Source organism: Aethalodelphis obliquidens, unplaced genomic scaffold, assembly GCF_003676395.1.
Source record: "Aethalodelphis obliquidens isolate GAN/ISIS:26980383/991018 unplaced genomic scaffold, ASM367639v1 scaffold69, whole genome shotgun sequence".
Lineage (NCBI taxonomy): Eukaryota > Metazoa > Chordata > Mammalia > Artiodactyla > Delphinidae > Aethalodelphis > Aethalodelphis obliquidens.
Window position 1 is genome coordinate 3,603,533 of NW_020838013.1, and position 18,604 is coordinate 3,622,136.

Sequence of the window (18,604 nt, forward strand, 5' to 3'; positions counted from 1 at the left end):
GTCTGTATAAAGATAAGAATTTCTGAGCTTATTCCTTTTTATTTTCCTTATCGCCCTTACCCCCGCTATTTTTGAGCATCCACATCGGCTAGGAATACAGACTTGAAAACAAACAAAAGCACATACAAATGATTGATTGAACATATTATGGTAAGTGTTAGGATAGAGATAGACCCAAGTTTCAGGAAGACCACAAAAGTGGGACACCTGCCCCAAGTGGGAGTGGGGATGGCCCAAGGCCTCCTGAATCAGTGGCTCCAGAGCTGAGTCAAGAAGAAGGCCGTAGCCTTGCTTTGTTGCAAACTGCTTTTCCTTTGATCACTTCTGCCTTTTACTTCTTTGTTTTAATGCAGGGTCAGCATATGCCCTCTGGCCCACTACCTGTTTTTCTATAGCCTGAAAGCTGTAGCTTCTTAAGTAGTTGGGAAAAATCAAGAATAATATTTCACGGCCTGTGAAAATTATATGAAATTCAAATTTTTGAGTCCAAATATTAAACTTTATTGGAACATCACCAGGCTCATTGGCTGCTTTTTTCCCTCACTAACGTGCTTTTAATGCCCTACTGAAAGGCAGGAGGCGGCAAAAATGATGGTGGTGGAAAGGAATGCATGAAATCCTGTTATCTTCTGTTAGCTGGTTGCAAGTAATGCACAGGAAATGTTTGAGGCGTCTCTTGTCCTGTCTCCCACGAAAACATGATGCATCCATAGCTCGAGGCACAGTGACAGGCATTTACATACATCATTCTTGTTTTGTCTGTTTCATGGGGAAATTTTTAATATTTCTCAAAAAGAAAGTATCTGGTATGAGTCAAAATGATTACAGACTGTGCTTGCCTCAGAGTCGGAAATCTGGGGTTCACTCCCAGTTGTGCTGTAAACTAGCCAAAGGACCTAAGTAAGGAAAGTCCTTCACCCTCCCTACAGGTCTCTTTACATGATAGGGTTGAGTGGTGAATAAATCAGATAATCTCTAGGCACCTTTCAGCCCAGTAGAGATGATGCTGCTTGGTGGAAGGAGCATGCACTTCGGCATCAGACAGACCTGTGTGTACATCCTGGCTCTGTCACTTCCTACCCAGGTGACCTTGAGCAATTGATCTAAACTCTCTGTGCCTTAGTTAGCTCATACGAAAGCGAGGCTGTAAGAATGAAGTGAGCACTTGTTCTTAAAACTCCTGGCACTAATAAATGTTTAATCTGGTATAACTATGATAATTATTGTCAGTCTGTGAACTCTTACTGTACATTATGAGACATTTAAAAAAGCAAAGATCTCCCAGCAGTTTGCTTTAATGATTTATTAATAGCCCATCAACTGTGACTTAGTACATTTGCATTTTTGCTGAACGGCTTCCGAAAAAACTGAGTTCTTTGAACCAAGACTTTCCCTAACTGATAAAATTTCTGCTCATGTTTTAACCGGAATTGGCACATAGACTGTTTATCTTGCCTTGTAAACACATTCAGTGACAATTTCTATGCTTAAAGCGAATGATAGTGGGGAAAAGAGATTTCGTGTGTCATAGCATCTTTCCTCTGTCTTAGCTACTTTCTTTTCTTTCCACCCATTCTCAATAATTGATTGAGTTGTTTAATTAATAAGTTTAATTCTCCTTAGGAAGGTTAGTTTTGATGAGGCGACTTAGAAGTTCTAGTGTTTGCTTAGCATAATTTTTGATGGTTTAGAGGTAACGTAATTCTAGAGACAGTATTGGAACATCAGTCAAGACACTGCATTTTCTGTCTCTGAATAATTTTCATTTGATCTTCATTTTAAAAAGTCTATTGAAAAGGGCTTCCCTGGTGGCACTGTGGTTAAGAATCTGCCTGCCGATGCAGGGGACACAGGTTCGAGCCCTGGTCCAGGATGATCCCACGTGCCGCGGAGCATTTGGGCCCGTGTGCCACAGCTACTGAGCCTGCGCTCTGGAGCCCGCGCACCACACTACTGAAGCCCGCATGCCTAGAGACTGTGCTCTGCAACCAGAGAAGCCACCGCAACGAGAAGCCCGTGCACCGCAGCAAAGAGTAACCCCTGCTCGCCACAACTAGAGAAAAGCCCGTGTGCAGCAGCGAAGACCCAACACAGCCGAAAAAGAAAAAAGCCTATTGAACACTAATTATATACTTTATTTTAAACAATCTCAATGTATGAAATATTTGTGTTTATGATTAGCTTAATGAAAAAGACATGGGATTCCTTAAATAGCCAGCTCTCCTAGTAGGATCAAGGTAATTATTTGAATTACATACAACTATATAAGATCATGTCAGTGCACAGTGAGCTAGACAAGGATTAGACTGTGGTTAAGAGCACAGGCTTTGGAGCCATGTAATACAGCTGCGGTTCAGAGCCTGGCTTTGCCATTTGCTAGCTGTGTGTGACCTTATTACTAGCTAGCTAGCTGTGTGTGATCTTATTACTCCTCGTGGGAGTAATAATGCTCAGGGTGGTTGTGAAGATGAAATTATACATATGAGGTACTTAGCATGGTGCCTGATGTACAATGAGCGCTTCCATCATATCCATTGTTATTGGATTATTTTAGGGATCTTTACAACGTATTGCTATCTCTGAATATCGAACTGAATCTTGCTGTCTCTCAAGCTTCATTTATCTCTGTCTGATCTCAGACTCCAGCCATAGTGAGCTCGTAGTTCCCCTAAAATTCCATGGCCGCTTTCTTCTCTAAAGATATACCTAATGCTCTGCCCGCCTAGGACACCCTTGTCCTCAGTTCTTTTCCTCCCAACTTCCTTGTCCTTCAGGGCTCTGCTTGGGGGATTCTCCTCCATGAAGCTTCCCCCCGACCCACTGTCTTTTGCTTCCATAGAGCCCTATGCACACCTCTGTCCGCCTCCCGCATTGTGTTGGAAGGGACTGTTCATTTGCAGTCTCTCAGACTGTGAGCCTCTTAAGGGCAAGGTGTTCTGCTCAGCTTTGGAAATGTCGTGTGGTGGTGGACAAGAAAGACCTGTTCTCAGGGCATGTACATCCTGTACATTTGGGGAAGACAAATATTTACATAATCGCGAGTACACACAGTGCTTCAGTAGAGCATTGCACGTAGTGGAGTGTACAAGGAGCTTTGGACCTTGTCTGGACACATCAAAGAAGCCTTCTTCTAAGGAAGTGATGTTTCTGGTTTGTTTTGTTTTGTTTTTTTAATAAATTTATTTATTTATGGCCACATTGGGTCTCCGCTGCTGCACGCGGGCTTTCTCTAGTTGCGGTGAGCAGGGGCTACTCTTCGTTGCGGTGCATGGGCTTCTCATTGTGGTGGCTTCTCTTTGTTGCGGAGTGTGGGCTCTAGGCTCGCAGGCTTCAGTAGTTGTGGCATGTGGGCTCGGTAGTTGTGGCGCACGGGCTTAGTTGCTCCGTGGCATGTGGGATCTTCCCGGACCAGGGATTGAACCCATGTCGTCTGCATTGGCAGACGGATTCTTAACCACTGCGCTACCAGGGAAGTCTCGGAAGTGATGTTTATTCAAGTTGGAACCTGGAAGATGTGTAGGAGTTAGCGAAGGGCAGAAAGGGGAGAGTTCCAGGTGGAGAAAAGTGCATGGATGGAGTGACTTTGGCCAGTTACTTAGCTTCTCTGTGCTTCAGTTTTCTCATTTGTAAAATAGGAATAGTGTGACTATTCTCAGAGGATTGTTGCACACATAAGTACCGTATGTAAAGTCATCGTCTTCTAATGAATATTTCTGAAATGAAGCACAATCAGTTCATACAGGCCAGTTTCCGGGTCCAAGTTTATTTATTGAATTGTTAAACGTGTGGATTCACTTACTGTATTTTTCCTCGTAACCTTGCTCTTTACCTGTCCCAAAGTCTTTCTCATGTTTTAATGACAAGAATGGGGTATTTCGTTTTGCTTTCTTGTTTTTTTGTTTTAATTATAGAGATCCAGTTCTGCCTTTCATTGCTGCAAGTAGCTAGTGGTGTGCAACCTTTTAGGTCAATAAGTGTCATCGGTTGGAATGCTTTTACCTTCAAGAAAAACAGAAGAGCCAACTCAGTGACTTAAACACACAGGCAGTATTTCAGACAGCAGGAAGTCTGGAGGTAGGGTGACTCCAAAGCTGGTTAATTCAGCAGCTGGGGAGCCACGTTCATTTTTTTTCTTCCTGCCCTGCCATCCCCAGAACACTGGCTTGTCCTGGCTGCTCCCGTGGTCTCAGGTGGTCTGTCGCCATTCCAGGTGTCACAGATAGACACCAGAATATCCAGTTGAGGAAGAGGGGCCATTGTTTTTCCTTGTCTGTCTCTTTATCGGTGGACTTCTGGGTGGTTTTGGCTGTTATGAGTGAAGCTGCTAGAAGAAAGGAAATCAAAACCTAGGTAGGTTGATTTACCAGCTTCACACAGCCGGCTGGTTTGACGCAGCAGTAGTGGCCTGCAGGGGAAAGCACCAGACCAGGAGTGAGAGTTCCTTGTTTGGGCTTTACTTTGCCCTGGACTGCTAGTAATCAGGGTGTTTCCTTCTGCTGAAACACGTTTGTTAGTCACCACAGGGTTCCCAGCAGAGCACTGACTGGAAACAGACTCAGGACATGCAGCCAGGTAATCCCTGAACAAGTAAATCCCAGTGGAACCAGAAAACTGGGTCTTGCTTTCCTTAATTGGAGCCTGACTTAGAATCAGATATTGAACTGGAAAGGAAGTATTAGCCATTAGAAAAAGAATTTAAATTACTGGTCTGTCCATATTTAGAATTTCTTGCAATCATTTCCACTGTATGTAACACTGAAATCCTTTGTGGTTGTCTGCTGCAAAAATGGATCTTTGACCCGGCAGCTTTAAATGTGCTTGACACCGTTGGGAATTTTGAGAATTCTTAATTTAATCTGTGCTTGTCCAGAGGTGGGGGCCAGGATGAGGGAGAACTCGATCCTTTTGTACTGAAGGTTATGCTGTTTGTAAGCAGAGGCCTGTGCTTCTGGAACTTACGTTACCAGGCAGTAGTTACTGGCACAATAATTATCATATTCTAACTCTTACTTCTGGAGGCAGTGAGAACCAGCCCAGCACGGAGATGAGTAGGAGGTGGCTGGCAGTGGAGGGCCCTGTAGCTGTTAGTGCAACATCGTGCTGCAGGTGGCTGAGGGTTTATCAGAGTGGGAAAAAGAGAGAGGCCCCAGTCGTCCTGCCAGTGACTCTAACTTCCTCCTCATGGCTCAGTAACAGTGGGCCTCTCCCCTGGACTTGGGTGAGGTTGGAATGTAAACTTGCTTTCCTCTTCCCCATCCCAAATGTCCCAGGTTATCTCTTTAATTTAACTGATTCTTATTCTCTTTTGTGATAACTTAGTTCTTGTCAAGCAGGGACTTGCCCTGCCAAAGAGAGCAGGAAGGTCACTTTACCGGGCCCTCTGGTTCCTTGTGTAAACAGCATCCACAGCCCTTTCCCTCAGAGACTCAGATTGTTTAGACTCACGCATCTCCCTGAAGGGAAGGAGGAGGCATTAAAGTAGAAACACATGCAACTCAGCAGGTTTCTCCGAACAACCAGTGATCTGTGATTTCTCATGGTAAACTTCCACCGATTCACTCTTCATATTTCTTCTCTGCACCTCTGTTTTCTGATTGGTAAAATCTGGATGTCGCTGGCTCTGGAGGAAGGTTGTAAAGAGCTGATGAAGGAGGCGGACCTCATCAGGGATAGAGAAGGGCCTTTCCTCAGCGGAGAAGCGTATGGTGGTCACTCTTGCCTGGGTGATACCTGTGTGCAGAGCCAGTGATGAGGGTGGAGGAGAGGCCACCTCTGCACCTCTCCTCTCGGAGATAAGACATGCGCAGAAGACGGACGTGGCAGCGTGTGTTCAGTGTGTGACTTCAAGTAAGTGATAGGTGGATATGATGGATGGAACCATCTGAGACAGTGACTCAAAGCCTATTTTTCCTTTGTAGGAACACCACTGTCCAGAATCAGTCTGTTAAAATGGGGGTCGATGTCCTATACTTTTACACTTTTCTAGATTATATGAATCTTATAAACTATCATAAATGCTTTTCTTTTCAGTTAGTTGAGGAAAAGCCTATGGTTTTCAAAACGTGAGACAAAGAGAATATGGAACATGATATGTGTCTCCTGATAGAGGTCCACGATACCGCCCATAATGTAGCCTTGCCAGCTATAACAGAACCTGAATTTGTTACAACTTCTAGATCTTATTACAAATTTGTAGGGAATACAAGGGACAGAAACTTGGTAAATGTTTTTTAGGGAAGCAGTCAGCAAATTCCAAACTGCAGGTGCTTTATAGGACAAACTAGTTTCTTCAACAAATAAATTATAAGGGGGTGGGGGAGAAAAGATGGAGGGGACACCTATAGATAAAAAGGGACTTAAGAGATGAATGAACCAATAGTAATATATGGATCTGATTCAGACAAACATAATGAAGGAAAAAATGTGAGGCAATCTGGGAAATGCAGGTACTGATTGATTATTTCATGGTATTGAGAAGCTTATTTTTAATTAAGCGTGAAAATGGTATTATGGATATGTTTTAAAAGAATATCCTTCAGAGATATATACTGAAGTATTTACATGTGAAGAGAAATAATGTCTGGGATTTTCTTCAAAATAATCCATGCAGGGGCGTGGGCAGGAGTATAGATGAGACAGGATTGGTCATGCATTAAAAATCGTTGAAGCTGAGTGTTGGGTAAATCACTTTCATTATACTCTTCTACTGTGTGTGTGTGTGTGTGTGTGTGTGCGTGTGTGTGTGTGTGTTTTAAATTTTCCAAATATTAAGTGAACCTTTTTTTATACTAGAAAAAATATAAAGATGGGTATCTTGACAGAGGGCACTCAGTGGTTGCCTGGAGCCAGGGTGGAGATGTGGACTGATTGCATAGGAGCATGAGGGAACTTTTGAGGTGATGGAAATGTTCTACGTCTCGATTGTAGTGGTAGCTGCATTCATTTAAACTCATCAAAATGTTCATTTAAAAATGGGTGCAGGCAGGACATACTTAAAGTGATGAAAGGGAAAAACCTACAACCAAGATTACTCTACCCAGCAAGGATCTCATTCAGATTCTATGGAGAAATTAAAACCTTTACAGATAAGCAAAAGTTAAGAGAATTCAGCACCACCAAACCAGCTTTACAACAAATGCTAAAGGGACTTCTCTAGGCAGGAAACACAAGAGAAGGAAAAGGCCTACAATAACAAACCCAAAACAATTGAGAAAATGGTAATAGGAACATACATATCGATAATTACCTTAAATGTAAATGGATTAAATGCTCCAACCAAAAGACACAGGCTGGCGGAATGGATACAAAAACAAGACCCGTATATACACTGTCTACAAGAGACCCACTTCATTCAGACCTAAGGACACATACAGACTGAAAGTGAGGGGATGGAAAAAGATATTCCATGCAAATGGAAATCAAAAGAAGGCTGGAGTAGCAATTCTCATATCAGACAAAATAGACTTTAAAATAAAGACTATTACAAGAGACAAAGAAGGACACTACATAATGATCAAGGGATCAATCCAAGAAGAAGATAAAACAATTATAAACATATATGCACCCAACACAGGAGCACCTCAGTACATAAGGCAAATGCTAACAGCTATAAAAGGGGAAACTGACAGTAACACAATCATAGTAGGGGACTTTAACACCCCACTTTCTCCAATGGACAGATCATCCAAAATGAAAATAAATAAGGAAACACAAGCTTTAAATGACACATTAAACAAGATGGACTTAATTGGTATTTATAGCACATTCCATCTGAAAACAACAGGATACACTTTCTTCTCAAGTGCTCATGGAACATTCTCCAAGATAGACCATATCTTGGGTCACAATCAAGCCTTGGTAAATTTAAGAAAATTGAAATCGTATCAAGTATCTTTTCCGACCACAACGCTATGAGACTAGATATCAATTACAGGAAAAAAACTGTAAGAAATACAAACACATGGAGGCTAAACAATATGCTACTAAATAACCAAGAGATCACTGAAGAAATCAAAGAGGAAGGCAAAAAATACCTAGAAACAAATGACAATGAGAACACGACGACCCAAAACCTATGGGATGCAGCAAAAGCAGTTCTAAGAGGGAAGTCTATAGCAATACAATCCTACCTCAAGAAACAAGAAAAATCTCAACAACCTAACCTTACACCTAAAGCAGTTAGAGAAAGAAGAACAAAAAGCCCCCAAAGTTAGCAGAAGGAAAGAAATCATAAAGATCAAATCAGAAATAAATGAAAAAGAAATGAAGGAAGCAGTAGCAAAGATCAATAAAACTAAGAGCTGGTTCTTTGAGAAGATAAACAAAACTGATAAACCATTAGACTCATCAAGAAAAACAGGGAGAAAACTCAAATCAACAGAATTAGAAATGAAAAAGGAGAAGTAACAACTGACACTGCAGAAATACAAAGGATCATGAGAGATTACTACAAGCAACTATATGCCAATAAAATGGACAACCTGGAAGACATGGACAAATTCTTAGAAAAGCACAACCTTCTGAGACTGAACCAGGAAGAGATAGAAAATATAAACAGACCCATCACAAGCACTGAAATTGAAACTGTGATTAAAAATCTTCCAACAAACAAAAGCCCAGGACCAGACGGCTTCACAGGTGAATTCTGTCAAACATTTAGAGAAGAGCTAACACCTATCCTTCTCAAACTCTTCCAAAATCTAGCAGAGGGGGGAACACTCCCAAACTCATTTTATGAGGCCACCATCACCCTGATACCAAAACCAGATGAAGATGTCACAAAAAAAGAAAACTACAGGCCAATATCTCTGATGAATATAGATGCAAAAATCCTCAGCAGAATACTAGCAAACACAATCCAACAGCACATTAAAAGGGTCATACACCATGATCAAGTGGGGTTCATCCCAGGGATGCAAGGATTCTTCAATATATGCAAATCAGTCAATGTGACACACCATATTAACAAATTGAAGGATAAAAACCATGTGATAATCTCAGTAGATGCAGAAAAAGCTTTTGACAAAATTCAACACCTATTTATAATAAAAACTCTCCAGAAAGTAGGAATAGAGGGAACCTACCTCAATATAATAAAGGCCATATACGACAAACCCACAGCCAACATCGTTCTCAATGGTGAAAAACTGAAACCATTTCCTCTAAGATCAGGAACAAGACAAAGTTGCCCACTCTCACCACTGTTATTCAACATAGTTTTGGAAGTTTTAGCCACAGCAATCAGAGAAGAAACAGAAATAAAAGGAATCCAAATAGGAAAAGAAGTAAAACTGTCATTGTTTGCAGACATGACACTATACATAGAGAATCCTAAAGATGCTACTAGAGCTAATCAACGAATTTGGTAGAGTAGCAGGATACAAAATTAATGCACAGAAATCTCTTGCATTCCTGTACACGAACGATGAAAAATCTGAAAGAGAAATTAAGGAAACACTCCCATTTACCATTCCAACAAAAAGAATAAAATACCTAGGAATAAACCTACCTAAGGAGACAAAAGACCTCTATGCAGAAAACTATAAGACACTGATGAAAGAAATTAAAGGTGATACAAACAGATGGAGAGATACACTATGTTCTTGGATTGGAAGAATCAACATTGTGAAAATGACTATACTACCCAAAGCAATCTACAGATTCAGTGCAATCCGTATCATACTACCAATGGCATTTTTCACAGAACTTGAACAAAAAATTGTACAATTTGTGTGGAAACACTAAGGACCCCAAATAGCCAAAGCAACCTTGAGAAAGAAAAATGGAGCTAGAGGAATCAGGCTCCCTGACTTCAGACTATACTAAAAAGCTACAGTAATCAAGACAGTATGGTACTGGCACAAAAACTATGTTGAACTATATTAAAATATGGATGGAAAGCCCAGAGATAAACCCATGCACGTATGGTCACCTTATCTTTGATAAAGGAGGCAAGCGTGTACAATGGCGAAATGACAGCCTCTTCGGTAAGTGGTGAAAACTGGACAGCTACATGTAAAAGAATGACATTAGAACACTTCCTAACACCATACGCAAAAATAAACTCAAAATGGATTAAAGACCTAAATATAAGGCCAGACACTATAAAACTCTTAAAGGAAAACACAGGCAGAACTCTCTATGACATAAATCACAGCAAGATCCTTTTTGACCCACCTCCTAGAGAAATGGAAATAAAAACACAAATAAACAAATGGGACCTAATGAAACTCAAAAGCTTTTGCACAGCAAAGGAAACCATAAACAAGATGAAAAGGCAACCCTCAGAATGGGAGAAAATATTTGCAAATGAAGCAACAGACAAAGGATTAATCTCCAAGATATACAAGGAGCTCATGCGGCTCAATATCAGAAAAACAAACGACCCAATCCAAAAATGGGCAGAAGACCTAGATAGACATTTCTCCAAAGATACACAGATTGCCAACAGACACATGAAAAGATGCTCAGCATCACTAATCATTAGAGAAATGCACATCAAAACTACAATGAGATATCACCTCACACCGGCCAGAATGGCCATCATCAAAAAATCTACAAACAATAAATGCTGGAGAGGGTGTGGAGAAAAGGGAGCCCTCTTGCACTGTTGATGGGAATGTAAATTGATACAGCCACTGTGGAGAACAGTATGGAGGTTCCTTAAAAAACTAAAAATAGAACTACCATCTGACCCAGCAATCCTACTACCAGACATATACCCTGAGGAAGCCATAATTCAAAAAGCGACATGTACCACAGTGTTCATTGCAGCACTGTTTACAATAGCCAGGACATGGAAGCAACCTAAGTGTCCATCGACAGATGAATCAATAAAGCTGTGGCACATATATACAATGGAATATTACTCAGCCATGTAGTGAGGTGGATGAACCTAGAGTCTGTCACACAGAGTGAAGTAAGTCAGAAAGAGAAAAACAAATACCATATGCTAACACATATACATGGAATCTTAAAAAAAAAAGTTATGAAGAACCTAGGGGCGGGACAGGAATAAAGATGCAGACGTAGAAAATGGACTTGAGGACATGGGGAGGGGGAAGGGTAAACTGGGATGAAGTGAGAGAGTGGCATGGACTTATATACGCTACCAAATGTAAAATGGATAGCTAGTGGGAAGCAGCCACATAGCACAGGGAGATCAGCTTGGTGCTTTGTGACCACCTAGAGGGGTGGGATAAGGGAGGGTGGGAGGGAGACCCAAGAGGGAGGAGATATGGGGATATATGTATATGTATAGCTGATCCACTTTCTTATAAAGCAGAAACTAACACACCATTGTAAAACAATTATACTCCAATAAAGATGTTAAAAAAAATTTTTTAAACATAAAAAGATGCGCTGAAAAAAAAAAAAAATGGGTGCGTTTCGGGAATTCCCTGGTGGTCCAGTGGTTAGGACTCAGCACTTCCACTACAGGGGGCCTGGGTTTGATCCCTGGTTGGGGAACTAAGATTTCACAAGTGTGGCCAAAAATAAATAAATAAATAAAGTGGGTGCCTTTTATTATATATAAATTATACTGGAATCAAGCTGACTTAAAAATGAGTAAGAAGGGTTTTTCCGTTTTGTACATATAGGGTCAAATGGTCATTTCAGAGGTTAATGCTACCTAGCGCTGCCAGGAACAGGAATCATCCGACTTGTGCTGCATCTCTTTTTTTCCCCCACTTAAAATGAACTTTTATCATTTGCATTTCTGATTTTGCTGTAGCATCTCTGAGTTTCCTTGCAGCCATAAAGTCGACTTGAATTCTGTGATATGTTTGTTCATGTGTCTGTCATCCAAATGGACATGCCTTTTGATGCTAGAATAAATGATGCAGGGAGGGACATCTAGCCATAGCCAGTCAGCATTCATTGAACATTCATTTAGCTACATTATAACAGTCAAGAAGGTTCAGTTGAGTTCTAATTTTGGTTTATTTTTCATCCAGTCTACCAAGCAACAAAGAGGTCAGCCAGTCAGCAGTGACTGAATCTATTCTTTGCAACAGCCACTGTGCTGAGTCCTGGGTTTATGAGGGTGAATGCGATCTAACGCTCAGGGTGGGAAGCTCGTCGTGGATGCATGTAGTTGCAGTGGTGTAATGAATGCCGTGGTGATAAAGGTGGGTGCAGGATACAGCGGGGCTCCATTTGCACTGTGCCCTGGTGCCTGCCCTCCTCCCTCCCAGGTCCCTTAATCACCTGTTAAGTCAGATGAGTCAACTGACAGAATGTCACGCAGTTTGGGAAAGACAGTTGGAACAGATGAACATTCCTTTTGCCCTGTAAAATTTGTTGTTTTTCCTTTTAGATCTCAAGTGCAGAGCTGAATTTATCATACAACATTGTACTGACATTGCAAGACCCCTCTCATGTTATTATTTCTCATTATTGTCATTTTCCATCTCTTCTCCCATTCCCGTTAACTTCTTCTATAATGTGTTCAGTATTTATCCTTGGATATGTTTGTATCCTTGTATGATTTGTTTTGTAAATTTATATTAAATAACATTATGTCATACTTCTCATTTTGATCCTTTTTTCATTTAAAACTACATTTTTAGGTTCTGTCCATGTTGTTGCGTTTCTATATTGTGTTTAGCTCCTTTATTGTATTTTATCACTAGCATCTACCACATATTATTTATCTATTTCCCCTAGTGATGGACGCCTAGTTTGTTCTCCAGGTCCCTGCACCACAAACAAGTGTTCTGATGGAAATCCTCACGTGTATCTTCTTAGGGACTTGAGCAAGAATTTCTCCAGCTAAATACCAACAGGTCTAATTGTTAGGTCCCAGAGTATACTCACATTTAATTTCACTAAGTGTGGCATGACTGCTCTCATTATATTCCCACCACATAGTGCAGCACGCGGTATCTGACTTTCAGACTTTTGTCAGTTTGGCGAACGTAGCGTGTTATTTTGTTTTAATTCCTGTTTCCCTGATTGCTAGTGAGAACGAGAATCTCTGTGTATACTAGTCTTTGGATTTTCCTTTTATGGATGACCTGGTCATATCCTTTCCTCATTTTTCCAGTGAAGTTCCTTATATGGTCTAGATATTAATCCTAAATCAGTTATAAGTGTTGCAGCTGTCATCTCCTGGCCTTGCCCATCTGTTAACTTTGTTCATAGTGTCCTTTATTCAGCAGAAATCTTACATCTTATGTTTTATTTTATTTTATTTTTTTTTTTTTTTGGCCGTGCCTCGTGGCTTACGGGATCTTCGTTCCCTGACCAGGGATTGAACCTGGGCCCCCTGCAGTGGAAGCGCCGAGTCCTAACCACTGGACCGCCAGGGAATTCCTGAGAAATCCTATGTTTTAGTATGTCATTTTCTTTGGTTTTTCCAAGTATAAAGATTTGTGCTTCTTGATATCTTAAGAAATCTTTTCCCATCCTCAGGTCACTAAGAAATTACCCTATATTCTCTTCTAATTAGAAGAAACACATTAGGTTTACATGTGTCTCTTAAATTTGCATCTTCAGTTTGATTGTTGCATCTCTAAATTTGTATACCCGCTGCCTACCTCATAGATCCATCTGAATATCTAACAGATATCTCAGACTTAACATTGCTAAAACAGATCTCTTTATTTTATCCCTTTCCCATTAAAAAAAAAAAATCTCTCCCAGTCTTTATTCATCTAAGTAAAAGGGCACCACCATCCACCCTTTTGCTTAAGCCAGCAACCTAGGAGGCCTCTTTGCTTGTTTCCTTTTTCATGTTCACCCACAGCCAATCCATCAGCAAGTCCTAAACATTCTAACTCCAGAATAGAGCACAAATCTGTTGCTGTCTCTTCAGCTCCACCCGCTGCTGCCGCCCTAAACCACATCGCCATCATCTGTCCTCTGGAGGCCGGCGGTGGCCTTCCCGCCGGCCTCCCTGCTTTCAGTGTAGCCTCCCCCCAGTTCATCAGCAGCCAGAGGAAGCTTTCACAAACACCAGTCAGAGGGTGTCACTTCCCTGCTTAGAAAAACCTCTGATCATTTCCAATCACAGAATAAAATGCAAACTCTGTTTACCTTAGCCTTAGGACCAACACGACCTATCCTTGTGCATCCATCTAACCCCATCTCTTGTTCTGCTCCAGCCAAACAGGTCTATTTTTTGTTGCATACCGAGCCTGTTTCTTCCTCGGGGCGTTTGCATGTGACCTGGAATGTTCTGCCGCTAGCTATTTGCATGGTTGGTTCTTGTCTTTCAGTTCTCAGCTTTATGTTACCCCCTCAGTGTAGCCTTTCGTAACCACTCAGTCTGAATTAGGACCCTCGCCCCATTCTCCTGCCTGTGTCGTGTTTTTGGTAGTCATTGTTACTCTCCCATGTCGTGTTATTTGTCTGTTGTGTATACTCATCGCATCACTACCTCACCCTGCTTTTCAGCTAGCTTTACAAGAGTAGGGCTCCGAGTCTCTCCTTCACGGTTGTATTGGTATTTGCAGCTGTGCTCTAGATATGGTGGCAGTTAGGACATCTGTTTTGAATGAATGAATAGGCTTTCGAGGCAGCGTCTCTTGCAGAGTCGTAAATGGCCCACGTGCTTCCGGCTGGAGGAGCTGCTCTTTGCTTCTCAGTGAGAGGAAGGCAGCTGTCATTTTAGAGCCTTCGATGAGGATCTGGCTCTACCCCTTACTGGTTTTGAGGCCTTGGGTGAGTCACTTGTCTTCCCTAGGTGTGTTCTGTCATTTATAGAATGGAGATAACACGTACCTTATTGGTGTTTGGTGAGGAATAAATGAAATTACATGAGAACACCTAGCAGCCACCTGGCAGTGTGTGCCCCCTACCCTCTGTCTCAAAGTAAAGCTGCCTCCCTGAATTCTGAAAGCTCATTCCCTTCCGTGGGCCAGCTCCTAAACACCAAGCATCTGATGTAAAAACGATATTTCTAAGGAATTCCCTGGCAGTCCAGTGGTTAAGATTCTGGGCTTTCACTGCCGAGGGCCCAGGTTCAATCCCTGGTCAGGGAACTAAAAGGAAAAAAAAAAGAAAAAGATATTTCTAACATGTAGTTTTGTTATATAAGTTTTAAGCCAATATTATTAAAATTGCACAGATGAATAATTATTCCTATTCCACTGCGGGAGCAGGGCAAAGCAGTCAGTACCCAGGGACATCACCTAAAGACAATTTGGGGGCACTCTGTGTAGTCTAAACTATAAACCAGCTTTTGCCCTTTCTGTCCGTTTTCTATGTTCTCCATTTTTATACTCTCTTCTCTCCTCTCTGCATGAACCCTCAGCCTTCTTTCCTCTCGGCCTCCTCTTTGGCTTCTCTCGTGGCTGCTGGAGGCCTCACTGTTGACTGACTCTTAGGGTTAAGGATGCTGTCAACCCCAGTACAGATCATCGGAACAGCCAGTATGTCTCATGGTTTATAATATAAAGTAATATAGGTCAACAGACGTCTTGGAAAGATTTTGCCTGGCAGCAGGTTTGAGGGATGAGGACGACACAAAGTAGCTCCCGAAGGGACAGATTTGCTTGTATGTGTTATCCAGGCTCAGATATTTAGCAGACCTTTTTGTTAAATGTATCTTAAAGCAACACTTTCTGCCTTGTTTAAAAAAACAATTGTGAATCTCTGGCATCTAATGGAAAAAAAAAAAAACTGGACCAAACAGTTATACCAGTAATCTTTGTCCTGGTTAAGTGTGATACCGAGCGAGACATTTAACCTCCTACTTTTTCAGCCGCCTGTGAAATATACCCCATGTTTATTTGTGTTTCTCAGAGATATGAAAAGCTAGGTTTAACATATCTGTGAAACATATCTATCCTTGAGGTCACTGCTCCAGGCCTCTCACCCCTGCCCCCTGCTGAAATCCCTATTCGCTTAATTCCCCTGCACCGCAGCCTGGGTCTGAGGGGCCTCAGCACGCTGTGTGCTGCTCCGGGATGGTTCAGGGTTCAGAGCATCAGGAGCTCCTTGAAGAAATTTCTCCAGCCTTCCCTGGCATTCCTTCCTTCTGGATACCAAATGACACTATCATTGCCCTTTGTGATTTGGATAAGCAAATACAGAAACAGATGGCAGATAACTGGTTTTGTTTGTTTTAATTTTTTTCTCGATTACCTGGCTATGAAAGCATTTCTAAAGCTTGATAGATTAGTATAGCTTTCCAGTTTGGGAATATGCTACAACTATCGGAAGTTCTGTTAGAGGTGTCTCTCGGCCACCTGGAGCGGCTGAGTTGTCCTGGCTGATGGTGCCCCCTGATGGCCTGTAGAGAAACTTGGCCACGGTGTCATCATCCTCTTTTCCCACCTTCGTGGGGGATTCTCTCCCTACCCCTATATACACTTTTATTCTATCTTGCATTTTAGATAATTATGCTTCAGATAAGCCTTCTTGCCTCTTCTTTGGGCTTCTTATTTACTGCTGTCTTACCTCAAAAGCATCTTATTTCTTGTCCTCACTCATTCTTTTCATTATACTTTTTTTTTTTTTTTTGCATACTTTAATTTCAGAACAAAATGAACAAAAAGCCATGCTACACGGCATTCAACCCTCATGTCAAAGGGGGAAAGGGGTAGGGCTTTGAGGCCCTTGTATCCTGCCTTAGACAGAAGGACTAGCCATCAGCAGAGGGAGCCAGGTGGGCCAGGACTACTGGGCCTGCTTCTGAGGGAGCTGTGGGGATCTTTTCATTATACTTTTGAACTAAAAACTTTCCCCCATCACGGCTAAAAAGCACTCAGTGGCATGTCCTTATTAAGGCAAAAAGCAGCGCCAGATTTTGAAGTGAAATTAGATGCCACAGTAAATAGAGACTCACTGTTGCCAACTTCTGGAGCTCTTGAGAGATACATTAGGAGCTCCCTTCAGAACCTTAACACATTTTTGTTCACCGTCTCAGCCTTCTTCAACTAAATTTGCTTTGTCTTAAGTATTAGAATTTAAAGTAAATAAAACAGTTCTTCCATTTTATTTTACCTTATAAATTGCTAGTATTCCAGTGGTATTTTCTACTTGGAAAAGGCGCCCATGCTCAATATCTCAGGTACTTTGTGGGTTCACTGTGCATGCACTGACAGGCTGGCCGAGGGAGCCGCCTCCTCTTAGCTTTCCTTCTCTCCGGCTCTCCACATTTTTAGTGCTGTTTCAGATTCTACCCAATTGAATTGCAAAACTCACTGCTGGTTTATATCCTGTTTGTAAGCTGAATTTTTCTACCATATTTGTTTGTGCTTTTTAGCTCATAATCAGACTATAGTGAAAGTGACCTTGACGTCGACGTATCTCTCACGGGTGGTGGGTTACGGCTTTTATACGACAAAGAACCACACCAGTGAGACCTCATACTTAACTCTCCAACCCCAATTCACTCTCTTTTAAAACCCTTCTTTTGCTTTTAGTAATGAAGGAGCAGGAGCAATGAATGAAGAAGGCTTGCCCAACCCCCCACCATAAAACCCTCAGAATACTCCTGAGTACGGAGTCAGGAGTCAACAAATCATTTATACCCTCCCCGCTGTCCCCCTGCCCCCAGAGAACATTGTACTTATAATGAAGAGTTACGAGTGATAAGCACCATGGTTTCCAATCTTTTTGGAGTTGTGAGAGCCTAACGTTATTTGATTTTGTGCTGTTAACTTTTCCAGAGGTGATGTAATCTTTGATAGAATTGCATAATTTCAGAGTTTGACGGAACCTCAGAGATCATGTTGCTTAGTTTCCCATCTTACCTGGTCCTCCCTTCCAAGAATTTCCTAAAATTTGGCCAGTTAGCCTTGGCCTAATTCTTAGAAAGTTCTTCTGTATGTTCAGCTGACATTTAACTCATGGGAATTTCCACCATCAATCCCGATTCAGCCATTTATAGCAACACATGACTCAATGTTTTCACTCTTCCACAAGAATGCCCTTCTGCTATTGGAGGACAGCTCTCAGCCTCCTTAGTCTCTCCAGGCTGAGCTTTCCCTTTGGTGTATTGGGCTTTTTTCTTGATGATTTTGGGAGTCTTTGTACATTAAAGAAAATAGCCCTATGTCTTTGATATGAGTTGTAAAATTTCCTCTACCTGTTGTCATTTTTCTTCAGGTTTTGTTTACAGTGGTGTTTACCATGCAGATTTTTGTTCTTAATGTAATAAAATGTATCAACTTTTTAAAAACAGCCCCTGGATTTTATATCCTTCGGATTTTGTTCATGCTTAGAAAGACCTCACTTACTTTGAGGTTATTTTAAAAATATTTTCCTCGTATTTTCTTCTCATACTTTAATGGATTTGTTTTTATGTTTAAATCTTTGATCCTTCTGGAATTTATTTTGATATAATATGTGAGTTAGAGGTTTAAATTTATTTATTTTTCCAGTTAGCCACCCAGTTACTCCAGTACCATTTATTAAGTGATTCATTTTTCTCCCACTGATTTGAAATGCCATTGTGTTAAATTCACAATATACTTTTGGACTTATTCCCAGGATTTTTCATATGTTTTGCTGCCAGGCAAACCATCACACATTTTATACCTTCGTTAGTAAAATTTTTAGCTGAAATGTCAAACTTATTCTATCCTTATTATAGTTCAGTGTTCAGCCTGTCATCTGGCCTGTCAGGATGGCCTGATTCTTACTTCTTGCA

At 41.3% G+C, this 18,604-nt stretch overlaps 1 protein-coding gene across 2 annotated transcripts in view; it reads left to right on the plus strand.

Moving 5' to 3' along the window:
- Positions 1-18,604, plus strand: part of PACS1 (phosphofurin acidic cluster sorting protein 1) — a 141,575-nt gene that overhangs the window by 37,678 nt on the left and 85,293 nt on the right. Inside the window, exon 1 of one of the 2 annotated variants that reach the window (XM_027090113.1) lies at positions 3,403-5,847. The exons of the other annotated variant lie outside the window; for it this stretch is intronic. The gene's annotated coding sequence lies outside the window, so the exon portion shown is untranslated. Of the gene's footprint in view, positions 1-3,402; positions 5,848-18,604 lie in introns of those variants that run through there. 2 annotated transcript variants of the gene reach the window in all.